The sequence below is a fragment of the Berghia stephanieae genome, chromosome 1 (genome assembly GCF_034508935.2).
Source record: "Berghia stephanieae isolate SIO BIC M18660-M18661 chromosome 1, UCSD_Bste_1.3, whole genome shotgun sequence".
In the NCBI taxonomy this organism is placed as follows: Eukaryota; Metazoa; Mollusca; class Gastropoda; order Nudibranchia; family Aeolidiidae; genus Berghia; species Berghia stephanieae.
Genome location: NC_088360.1, coordinates 9,913,891 through 9,926,390, shown reverse-complemented (window position 1 = coordinate 9,926,390; position 12,500 = coordinate 9,913,891). Strand labels below are relative to the sequence as shown.

General features: G+C 37.0%; 2 protein-coding genes across 4 annotated transcripts in view; one reads left to right on the top strand and one right to left on the bottom strand.

Annotated features, from left to right (window-relative positions):
• Positions 1 to 12,500, bottom strand: part of LOC144967556 (cleavage and polyadenylation specificity factor subunit 2-like) — a 402,879-nt gene that overhangs the window by 204,751 nt on the left and 185,628 nt on the right. The gene's annotated exons all lie outside the window — the stretch shown is intronic.
• LOC144967568 (neuropeptide Y receptor type 6-like) overlaps positions 10,447 to 12,500 on the top strand; it is a 23,313-nt gene continuing 21,259 nt past the window's right edge. Inside the window, exon 1 of the mRNA XM_078905015.1 lies at positions 10,447 to 10,753. The gene's annotated coding sequence lies outside the window, so the exon portion shown is untranslated. The remainder of the gene's footprint in view (positions 10,754 to 12,500) is intronic.

The window sequence follows — 12,500 nt, the reverse complement described above, 5'->3', positions numbered from 1 at the left end:
AGATGAAAAAAATAAGATGTAAATTCTAACGGAGCTAAAAAGTAACATTTCATAATGTGTAATCAATTTAGCGCTAAATTAACTTTATGTCAACTGGTCCACCCCATAATACGGCGTTGAAGCCGTGTGCTACATATTCAAAGCAGATGAGCCTGGCATTGATACTGGTAGGAAGTGACCACCATGTGAAGCTTTGTGGTTTGGTGGGACAATGGTTTCCGTTTATAAGCAGATCCTTGGCAATCTACACCAAAGATACACACTGGTGCCCAAAAAGAATGTCTAATTGGTTAATAGAATTGGGTCGCCCCCCCCCCCCCCGTGCATAAACAAACACATTGTATTGAAAATGAGATACTGCAACGAATAAGTCTTAGTTTCTGTAAGAAATAATCTAGTTCCATACAGCCTATGTGAAAACTACGTTAAATGTTTGCACCGAGCACAGAATTAATGGCAATCTAAAAATTATAAAACTATTTTTCTGATGATAAACCAGTAACTTACAAACCTTATTTTAAATTATGGTCAATTCAATCACGCGTAAATTCAAAATGATATTTAGAAAATCTTCAAAGGCATAATGATCGGTCCTTAATCTGATCTTGGCCTGGGGAATCGCCATCTGGCCACCCCGTTGCCAGATTCATTTGCGAGCATCTACAAACTTGCTTACCGGATCGATTTTGATCGTTGGTGGCTCAAGGTTCGTGTCGATCTATGTTAATTTCCACAACACAATAGATGAGTGTTTGTTCGTGATTGCCTTTTTCCTATGGTATTTCAAATTTAATCATTTAGCATTAGACAAAAAAATTTCTGAACACAAGTGCCATTCCTTGTTAGAAAGTTATGCTCGATTTTCTCACTTGCATATGTCCAGAGCAACGTGGACTTATTTGTAAGTCTCATAACCAAAATTTTAATGGGTTCATTATTGTGATGGAAATGCTCTCAAACCAACGCAAAATACTGTCATGTGCAACAATGTTAATCAAGCCCATAATTGCGTTCGGCCACCAGACCTGCAAATATGTACATGCACCTCGGTCCACAGAAATGTACTTTGCTCACGAGGAGAATGAGTAACACTGTAAACCAGTGGTCACTGTATACCAGTGGTTTACAGCTCGACAACCAATATCGTATACGAGCTTTATCTCAATGTGATATAAATCTTTTTATTGTTTCCGATTTTGTACTCCCCACTGTTATTCGATTGACTCGTGCCCTCAGGTAATGGCAAATCGCCATGTGAATGATCAGAGCTTGCTGTGGATGACAAATTGCCTGTCATCTCGTTTATCGCACTAATGTTATTGTAATTGATGGAGTTTTTTTTTCTTCTTTCTTTTGTGTTAACATCACCATCATCATCGTCGTCGTCCCCACGGCTGAAACAATGCATACTTCTCCTCCTACCAATCCTCCTCCTCCTCCTCCTCCTCCTCCTCCTCCTACTACTACTACTACTACTACTACTACTACTACTACTACTACTACACTACTACTACTACTACTACTACTACTACTACTACTACTACTACTACTACTACTCCGACCACCACCACTATAACGTTCAAGGACTTGTTAGAGCACAACTAGCATTCAAACCCCCCATCTCCCTCTTTATATATTTTTGTTATTTGGATTATCAATGCCGGGTCATACTGTAGTCAGACATCTCTCTGAATGAAAATCGATGGTCATCAATGGCTCTATAGGTGCCTGATACATATAGGGACACAATTCCTCTTTTTTTTTTTTCTTTATTTTCAATTGGGCAAGGAAACCTTGATCTCATACTATTTCAGTAGATTAAGATCACACCTATCTTGTCTAGTAATTTATATCACGTGATATCTTTGAATTCATTGGTTTATAACTTTCTGACAAGTATGGGTTCATTTTAATCTATCTATCGATGAAAGAAGACTTTTCTGACCAAAATTTTAAAAAGGCGTTTTGTCATAATTAGTCAAGATTGATACTTTTGGGTGATAGGGTACAATGAGGGTACGATGAGGGTAGGATAAGGGCTTGGGGTCCCATTCATGTCCTTGACCAAACTGGATTATCGGTTCTCATGAAACCCCTCGGCACTCCATGGAGAAGGAAGGATCTACTAACAAACTAATGGAATGTTTTAAAGTAGCGCTCATTCACATAGTCACTCAGTTACACACCAATATTAAAAACACAAACACACACACACACAATACTCACGTACATACACCGTACACAAATACACACAAAACCACACATTTTCCAGATTGTGTGATAAAAGAGAAAGGTTCGATTCATCGACCCTGTCAATCACCTGCCAATAAAACAGCTTCAAAAAAGACGTGACATGATACTTAATGCGGAGCGTTTCGTACTCATAACACCTCTTCAAATAACAACAATTTAATTCAACTGGTAGCGCTTAACGTAGAATTGAAGCAGTCTAGAGAAAAGGCGAACCATTTCCCGTTCTTCTGGAGTATGCGTTTGACGGTCTTGGAATCACAGCACGCCATAGATGCCCGAAACGGCAGAGCATCTAGTCGAAAGGTGTGTTGTGACGATGCTACCAGGCGGGTTCGCGACGGTGCACGAATGCGGACCGGACTTTGCTGATTGGGTCGATCGTCATAACATAATAGTGTGAACCATAAGAAGCTGCTGCCATAGATGAGCAGATATCCAAACCAAGATTAGACACATTGAAGGTATACCTTTGAGTTAGGTATTTTGCACATTTTCAAAGACTTTGGCAACGCACTCGACTACCAATCGAACAAGCCTCTTTCGAATCCGAGAATAGTAAATAGTAAATAGTAAATAATGAATTTATATAGCGCCTAAACATCCACGTCAATCGTGCTCGCTCTGCGGCGCTTTACATAATAAAAATAAATATAAAAATGTTTAAAAACAACAAAATTAAAAATCACGATACTACAAGATACATAATAGGCATGAATACAAAAAAAAAACAAAATTCAAAGAAACATCTATTTTATGAAAAATAAGCCTCGCGGAACAACTCAGTCTTCAGACATTTCCTGAAAGATGTTAAATAGTATGTCTATTGTTCTTGCATTTGTAGATTTAACAATGATTTAGTAGCTGGGTCTGATTGACAAGGTGGAATGTACCTTGTGATACGACTGGCGTTCTGTTCCAAAGATAGCGTGGAGATTTTAGTGTCCTTTATACACCACAAACCGGCATGAAACCCTTGTCCATTGGTGTAAAATCTATGAGGAACTTTTATCCGACTTAACACCCCCCCCCCCCCTTTCCAAATCCATTTGATTAGCATTTCCGCGAGGAGGCTCAATCCAGGACAAATACAAAAAAATATTAGGAAAGGAATTGGACAGATCTAAAGGACCTTCACCCCACTAAACCTAGAAAAACAACCGAAGAATGACAAAACACCTTTTTTTTTTCAATTTGTTCAGAAAACGTTTAATTCATACACTATGAACAAATTAAAACTGGTCCGACATTTCTGACGTACTCTGAAAGAGACAATACGATTTTTAACTCACTCAATCCTAGAGTTTTTTACTACTTTTCAAAATTGGAAAAAAAATGTATTAAAAATGAGCATGTACATAGATAGTTTTATCCAACTACCATTAACATGTAAAAACTAAAAAACATTAGCTTTGATACAACACCTATAATTTGTCTCATGAAAATGTAATAAATAGGCATGGGGTAAAAGTAACCCGGTAAACTACTGATATAGTCGGTGCTAGGGTTGAGTGAGTTAAAACTCTTTCTTCAAATATCGATCGATTATAATGACCCTCATCTTGTACACACACTCAAAAAATACCTACCAACCCTGGAACTTCAAGAGAGCAAGACCAAATTTTCAGAGTTTGTCACAAGATGAGATTGACAATTGAAAGGCGAGTTTTCTGGCTAAAATGTGTTTAATATGTACGGCCCACTTGTCAAAAAGTCTCGGGGTGATCTTAACAACATTTTATTTTATGATATCTCGTTAAAAGTTCCCTGATCATTTTGCGTAGTTGGATCTGTTAGATCTGACGGAAAGTATTTTCATATAGTATTTGATTGTCAATTCAAATCCCGCCTAATTTTCAGTGATATAGAACAGTTTTGAGGCTATGGGTCAAATAATTAACAGTGTTTAGGATCCGGAAGAACCATGTATTTCGGCTGGTCATTATGTAATACAGCTAGCCATGATTGATTGCCATTAAAAATGAAATGGAAAAAAACAAAAAAACAACAACAACTCGGAAAAACATCGTTGAAAACAATTTGAAATGCCAGCATCTGCGATTCGGTCTTCATCCCACGTGACATGGTCTCCTGTGCACACGAAAACGTAATGAATGTTTCATGAGGGCCTGGGGACTCGGGTGACAAATGGACACCCGTGCAGGTTGCCGGACAAGATGACACAATGGAGAGGGTGGAATCGATGGAATTTCATTAATAATTGCATATGATGTTATCATATCTCGTAGCATTCTGGACTCGGAAATCGTTCAAGAGATTCCATGATAGCTTTGTTGCTTTTTTGTTTTTGTTTTGTTACTTTGTCCTGTTTTTTGGTCTTTGATAGCCCCGCCACACAAACCCACTAAAAAAAAAACAAAAGAACTTCAATGTTAATAAAATATTGCTTAGTATCACAAGCCTTGCATTTTTTAATAAATTATATCTAATTAATGTTGGCGATTTTCGTGATATTTTACACAAGAGCCAAACAATAAAATCCATTTGGGGAAATTATTGCAAGTTATCTACAAATTGGGACATTTTCCAATTAGAAAAAAATACAAATTTGTGAGCTTTGGGTGATAGATCTAGATCATTCGTGAATATAGAAATTAATTTTCTCGAGATCTAAGATATAAAATAACAATATGTTTATATATTTATTTATATCTGTTTGTTTTGTTTATTTATCAAGTGAGAAATGCAATTCGAATGATTGAGACAATTTCCCTGTTGTGGGGTCGTTCTACTTTATTTGGTTAATGGTGTCCTGGTAACAATACACGCGAAATCTTGTTATAAGCCGGTGCACGTATCCCCTTTATTGTCTTATCAAGCTTTTAACGTAACTAGTTATTTCGCCTTCAGGTTTTGGTGATGCGTGCTTGTAACAAGAGAATTGCACAAGAGAGTTTGTTGGGGATTTTTGTCTTGTTTTTTTTTAATGTCTTGCATCGTTAATGGCCGAGTCGATATCATCGACTCGTGAAAAGAATAAATGACATTGATTGCGCGTGACAGGGACCGGGCGGGTGACAATGATACTATTAGGTCCTTTGCCCTTTCACTGAAATGTGTGTGAAAAATAAGTGAGTCGCAGTGATTGGTATCTTTCACATGTTGATTTTAAATAGGAACGAAACCAAAATAAAGGAAGACAGGGCAAAATAAAAAGTGAAAAACCAAAGAAAGGCTAGAGGATTAAATGACAAATCTGTCGATCATGATCCAGAACAAAGATTAATAATAATTTGAAATGTTTAACAGCAACGATGGAAACCAATGTCCTATTACAAGACATTAACATTGCGATTCTCCAATGCACTAAGTAGTCCTTCAGAGCCATTAGCCATAAGGATCCGGAACTTATCCCGGTTTCTATAGCCTGCAACAGACAATAGCAATAACTTGCTATCCTTTCGGAAGGACGATCGTCTACCCCAAGGTCCATTCCGCCAGATCTAACAGACCCAGCTACCCAATCACTGCTGGATGGACAGAGAGGTCAGAATAAATATCGACTGCACCCGGAAGCGATCTAGGTGCATTTGCGTGTAAAGCGAGTGCTATACCAACTGAGTTATTGGGACCCCCAAATTGCGCTATCTAGAGCAATTATAATTAAAACAAGTACTGTCTTTATCTTCCAAAGTCTATAGTCACCTCCGACATTTTCACCCAGCGTCGTATAAACAACATGGAGGGTTAGAAAAGGGGTCGAGGACTCTTTTCAAGAGAGAGAATCCAGCTCATCAAGATGGGATGAGGACGCCAGTCTGACGTCACGACACAGTAAATCAATACCCTCTATTGGTAAATAATTACTTGGTTATATCCCTTTCACTATCAGGGCCTATCAAGAGCGAGTCGTATTGTATTGAAAAGTGTGGAAAAGGGGGGGAAAATAAACATAGAGAGAGATTATTGAAGGGTGGGTGGGAAGGGGGGGGGGGGGATAGTGAGAGAAGAAAATAAGAGAAGGGGGGGGGGAAAGAGGTATGAGATAGATAGATAAATAGATAGATGGGGGAGAGAGAGAGAGAGAGAGAAAGAGAGAGAGAGAGAGAGAGAGAGAGAGGAGAGAAATAACGACTGTCTGGAGTCAAACAACATTCCAGGAGAGTATTGAAGAATCTCAAGAGCACACTTGACTGAATTGTGATGGACACTTGCTACACGCGGTGTCATTATACGTCATTCTCTCCTATTTAATATTGTGAATAATACCATAACAGATTGGGTTTTGTTGTCCTCTACAAATAGCAGTGTTTATTTTAAAATAAAGATGCGACACCGATGTGGGTTGAAGTAATGTAGCGCGTAGGGTGTTTTTTCGGACGATGTACATACACATGCAATAGAGCCGCGATTTCCCGCGAGATTTAAGTTGCCGGCATGACAGAATATTTCCATAAGTTGCTTACACCTATATGTATTCATGAATATTTCTGAACAAAAGAGAGAACGATGCAAAAGATTCTCAAAATCAAATTTTCTTTTGATTTTTTTTTAGAGCAAGCATTCTGAAAATTGGTACAATATGAATCAGCGGACAACTTGTTTTCTTAAACAGGACTGATTGACGATCATTTTGCAATCAAACGTAACTTTTACCATAAATGTTACGTCAATCGACGACACCAAACGCCGGGTCTGTAATATTCCAGCACAACACCGGATCTCTAAAGTATCCAAACACCCAGTAGAAATAACACACCTGATCCAAAGTGGCCCGAACCAGAGCGCGAGGTCACAAGATAAGAAAATTTTTTATTCTCTATTGTCTTCTGGCACTTTTCTACTCACTTCATATCTTGTTGTTACCAACATAAGTGCCTGCTCCACTCACTTTTCTGAATTTAAAAAATTCACCCCATATACAGGAGCATACTCAATGTCTCAATCGTTTCTATGTTATATGTTTGTGTTGAGAATATTGGCTGTTAAGCTTACCTGCTGGTCAAATAACTTCGCGATGGTTGTGTGCGAACCGGCGGTCTCCAGAAGTGGGTGAGAGAGAGCTCTAAGAAATGACTTGGGTTTGATACGAATATTTTTGTGTTCGTGGATAGCTCACACGGTAGAGCCACGCTCTCACCTGCCAGGCGGAGTTGTCGTACCAATAAGGTCGCAGGTTCAAACCCCACCACCGCCGCGAAAATTTTTTATTCTCTATTGTCTTCCGGCACTTTTCTACTCACTTCATATCTTGAAGATATGAAAGGTCAATATTTATTCCCAATCTTATTCACCACGACTTATGTCAGATTGGCGTTTGATATTCCACCGAGGAGACCAAAATGTTGTACATGTTTTCTTAATGTCTAATGGTGATGTTCGATTTCTATGAAATGACTATTGTGGCCAAGACTCTTTTATCGTGTTTTTACTTAATAATTACGAATATATTAGAATCTTTTGGATTATTGTTCCCTACAAATATAAATAAATATTAGATCTAGGTCCATTTACTTAAATATTTCTGGCCGGATCAAAAGCATTCGCTGCTTGTATTCGGTAGACCTGGGATTCATACACCGGTCCTTCACAGCCCTTATATGCAACCGTGTGCATCAAGGGCAGCAGAGGCCACACTTCACCTCCATAGTAATAAGTTCCCTCCCAACGCGTCCATCAGGCTCTAGATCCTAGTGGCCAGGCAAAAAGATCGTCGTCAAACAGTTCTAGATATCATTTGTTTGCTCCATATTATCATGAATCAAAAACGCATTTCAACTCCAAATTTTTAAAAAATATATCACCCTTGTCTTCAATCTGATTACCGACACTAAATCACCGATCATATTTACAGCATTACCCAGGAAATGATGTTGGGTTTATTACAGGCGATATTGTTTTTCTAAACATTGTGTATGAATCAAAAACGCATTTCAACTCCAAATTTTTAAAAAATATATCACCTTGTCTTCAATCTGATTACCGACACTAAATCACCGATCATATTTACAGCATTACCCAGGAAATGATGTTGGGTTTATTACAGGCGATATTGTTTTTCTAAACATTGTGTATGAATGAGAAACGCATTTCAACTCCAAATTTTTAAAAAATATATCACCTTTGTCTTCAATCTGATTACCGACACTAAATCACCGATCATATTTACAGCATTACCCAGGAAATGATGTTGGGTTTATTACAGGCGATATTGTTTTTCTAAACATTGTGTATGAATCAAAAACGCATTTCAACTCCAAATTTTTAAAAAATATATCACCTTGTCTTCAATCTGATTACCGACACTAAATCACCGATCATATTTACAGCATTACCCAGGAAATGATGTTGGGTTTATTACAGGCGATATTGTTTTTCTAAACATTGTGTATGAATGAGAAACGCATTTCAACTCCAAATTTTTAAAAAATATATCACCCTTGTCTTCAATCTGATTACCGACACTAAATCACCGATCATATTTACAGCATTACCCAGGAAATGATGTTGGGTTTATTACAGGCGATATTGTTTTTCTAAACATTGTGTATGAATCAAAAACGCATTTCAACTCCAAATTTTTAAAAAATATATCACCCTTGTCTTCAATCTGATTACCGACACTAAATCACCGATCATATTTACAGCATTACCCAGGAAATGATGTTGGGTTTATTACAGGCGATATTGTTTTTCTAAACATTGTGTATGAATGAGAAACGCATTTCAACTCCAAATTTTTAAAAAATATATCACCTTTGTCTTCAATCTGATTACCGACACTAAATCACCGATCATATTTACAGCATTACCCAGGAAATGATGTTGGGTTTATTACAGGCGATATTGTTTTTCTAAACATTGTGTATGAATCAGAAACGCATTTCAACTCCAAATTTTTAAAAAATATATCACCTTTGTCTTCAATCTGATTACCGACACTAAATCACCGATCATATTTACAGCATTACCCAGGAAATGATGTTGGGTTTATTACAGGCGATATTGTTTTTCTAAACATTGTGTATGAATCAAAAACGCATTTCAACTCCAAATTTTTAAAAAATATATCACCCTTGTCTTCAATCTGATTACCGACACTAAATCACCGATCATATTTACAGCATTACCCAGGAAATGATGTTGGGTTTATTACAGGCGATATTGTTTTTCTAAACATTGTGTATGAATGAGAAACGCATTTCAACTCCAAATTTTTAAAAAATATATCACCTTGTCTTCAATCTGATTACCGACACTAAATCACCGATCATATTTACAGCATTACCCAGGAAATGATGTTGGGTTTATTACAGGCGATATTGTTTTTCTAAACATTGTGTATGAATCAAAAACGCATTTCAACTCCAAATTTTTAAAAAATATATCACCCTTGTCTTCAATCTGATTACCGACACTAAATCACCGATCATATTTACAGCATTACCCAGGAAATGATGTTGGGTTTATTACAGGCGATATTGTTTTTCTAAACATTGTGTATGAATCAAAAACGCATTTCAACTCCAAATTTTTAAAAAATATATCACCTTTGTCTTCAATCTGATTACCGACACTAAATCACCGATCATATTTACAGCATTACCCAGGAAATGATGTTGGGTTTATTACAGGCGATATTGTTTTTCTAAACATTGTGTATGAATGAGAAACGCATTTCAACTCTAAATTAAAAATAAATATCACCTTTGTTTTCATTGTGATTGTCGATAGTTATTCATCCATCAAATGTAATTTACAGCTTACCCCTCCACTCCCATCCTTTGAACCCTCTAGACCTTCATTTCGCGTTCACAAGAAAGCGAGCATTTATATCCACGAGTCATCAATACAACCGTTACAGATTGAGGTGCATGATAAACTGTTAACCAGTTAACTGTTGTGTAATCTGGACAAAAAAAAAAAAAAAAAACACGTTTTGAACAATGTCTTAAGGTTTGAGAGTTTTTGCCAAGATGAGGGTTATTTAAATCGATCGATATTTGAAGGGCGAGTTTTCTGGTCAAATTTTTCAAATACATGTCTTTCCAGAGTACGACAGTTAACTGGTTAAAAGAGTGAAGAAAAAAAAAGTAACCAACCACACAAAAACAGCGATGGCGGTGGCGATGCGGACAAAAAGACCAGACCCGCTCACGTCGCCGTGTGACAAGCCATTGGGAAAGTACTCACGCTGGCCGAAGGATTTATTCAATATTAGGGACACTATAATACGACGACGGACAGGATTGTCAGCGGGACTGAGCGATGCACTGAATTGGCGAGTTTCATTGGTTCTGATACTTAAATCAAGCTGGCGATTACAGCAGTGTTAGTCTTGGTAACGAAAAATAAATAAACAACTAAAGGAGAAAAGAAAGAAAAAAAAAAAAAACAAGCAAGAAAGAAAATACATAGAATTGGACTCGCGTTTAAGTGTTGTATCGATTATAAAACGAGATTTCAGATACTACCGACTGGATTATTACTATCGCTATTATTTGTTTTGACTTTACAAAAAGAGGATCCAACAAAATTTGAGGTTTGTATACAAAGGTAAATAAATGACCCTAAAATATACATCATGCTGTTTGAAGCTTGGGGGAGGTGGGGGGGGGGGGGTAGTTGATGCGGTAGAATTTCTGCTGCAGATTATAAGTAAATGGATTAAGATGGACGTTTAGGGTTTCCACTTTATTCACAAGCAAGCAATCAATAATTGATCGCATTGTCCGGTGATAAAGGGGAAACCCGAAGCGTCTTTATTATTTGTTTCTGTTTATAAACAGGAGATGATAATATTCTTTCTTTTTAAATACATATCGTCTAGTCAATTATAAAACCATTGCTTTCATTCACAACATGATCACTGAAGGTCCTTTTTTTTTTTTTTGGGGGGGGGGGGGGGGGGGGGGCGGAGGGAATGTATTTGTTATATTTTCTTTCCATGTTTAAACGTCATTTGCAACAACATTCGAAGATAGAAACACCTAGTGATGACGATATATAAATATAATGTTGAACATAATTAGACGTCAAGATGAATTTGTACCAAAAAAAATAATTAATTAAATCGCTGCTAAATAAAAATGGACATATTCCGATTATCAAAGACTATCTGATAACGTAGGTCCATAACATAGTGTTAATATCTAATAAACAAATCAAAATAAAGAGAAAGTTTTGCCGGGAACGGGGCGAGAAGGAGGAGATGGTCTTATGGAAGAAAAGACGAAAAAAAAAATAGGTGTAGGACACAGAGTCACCCCTAAAACTCGCTTTGATTTTCCGAGAACTCCTCCCCTTTACTTTTTAAATATTATTTGTTCTTATAAGTTCGAAATGGTTGAGGTTGGATTATTTATAAGTCGTATAAATGTAATTTTTTATTGTAACGAAAGGATGTTTTTAAACCAAAGCATGTTCAAAAATTACCGAACGCGATACATCCAGAACCACTATTATCATCATCATCATCATCATCATCATCATCATCGTCACCATCATCATTATCATAATAATAATAATAATAATAATAATAATAATAATAATAATAATAATAAAAAAAAAGAAGAAGAAAAGAAGAAGAAGAAGAAGAAGAAGAAGAAGAAGAAGAAGAAGAAGAAGAATGATGACGATGATGATAATGATGATGATGATGATGATGATGATGAAGATGATGATAACGGGTACTTATTGTAGTGCATAATCATGACTAGGCCATGTTCTACATGCTTTAATCCGAAATTATTCTTATACATCACTCGCACACCATTCACAAAGGCATGCATTCCCGACAAACTCACGCAATATTTATTTGTCAAAAATGTCTTAAGTTGAGCTTGAAGTGTTTTAACAATTTCTGCTTCCCTACTTTTTATGAGGAAAGATCTCCATAATTTGGGATCAACAGTTTGGAATTAATCTCTCTGCCATAATACTTGATACTAACCCGTTTTATTTTGTATTTGTGTGGCGTGCAGCCCTAGCCCTGGTCGAATCGGTGTAGTAATCTGTCGGGTAAGATGGACAGACATTTGGGATCAACAGTTTGAAATTAATCTCTCAGTCATAATACTTGATACTAACCCGTTTTATTTTGTATTTGTGTGGCGTGCAGCCCTAGCCCTGGTCGAATCGGTGTAGTAATCTGTCGGGTAAGATGGACAGACATTTGGGATCAACAGTTTGAAATTAATCTCTCAGTCATAATACTTGATACTAACCCGTTTTATTTTGTATTTGTGTGGCGTGCAGCCCTAGCCCTGGTCGAATCGGTGTAGTAATCT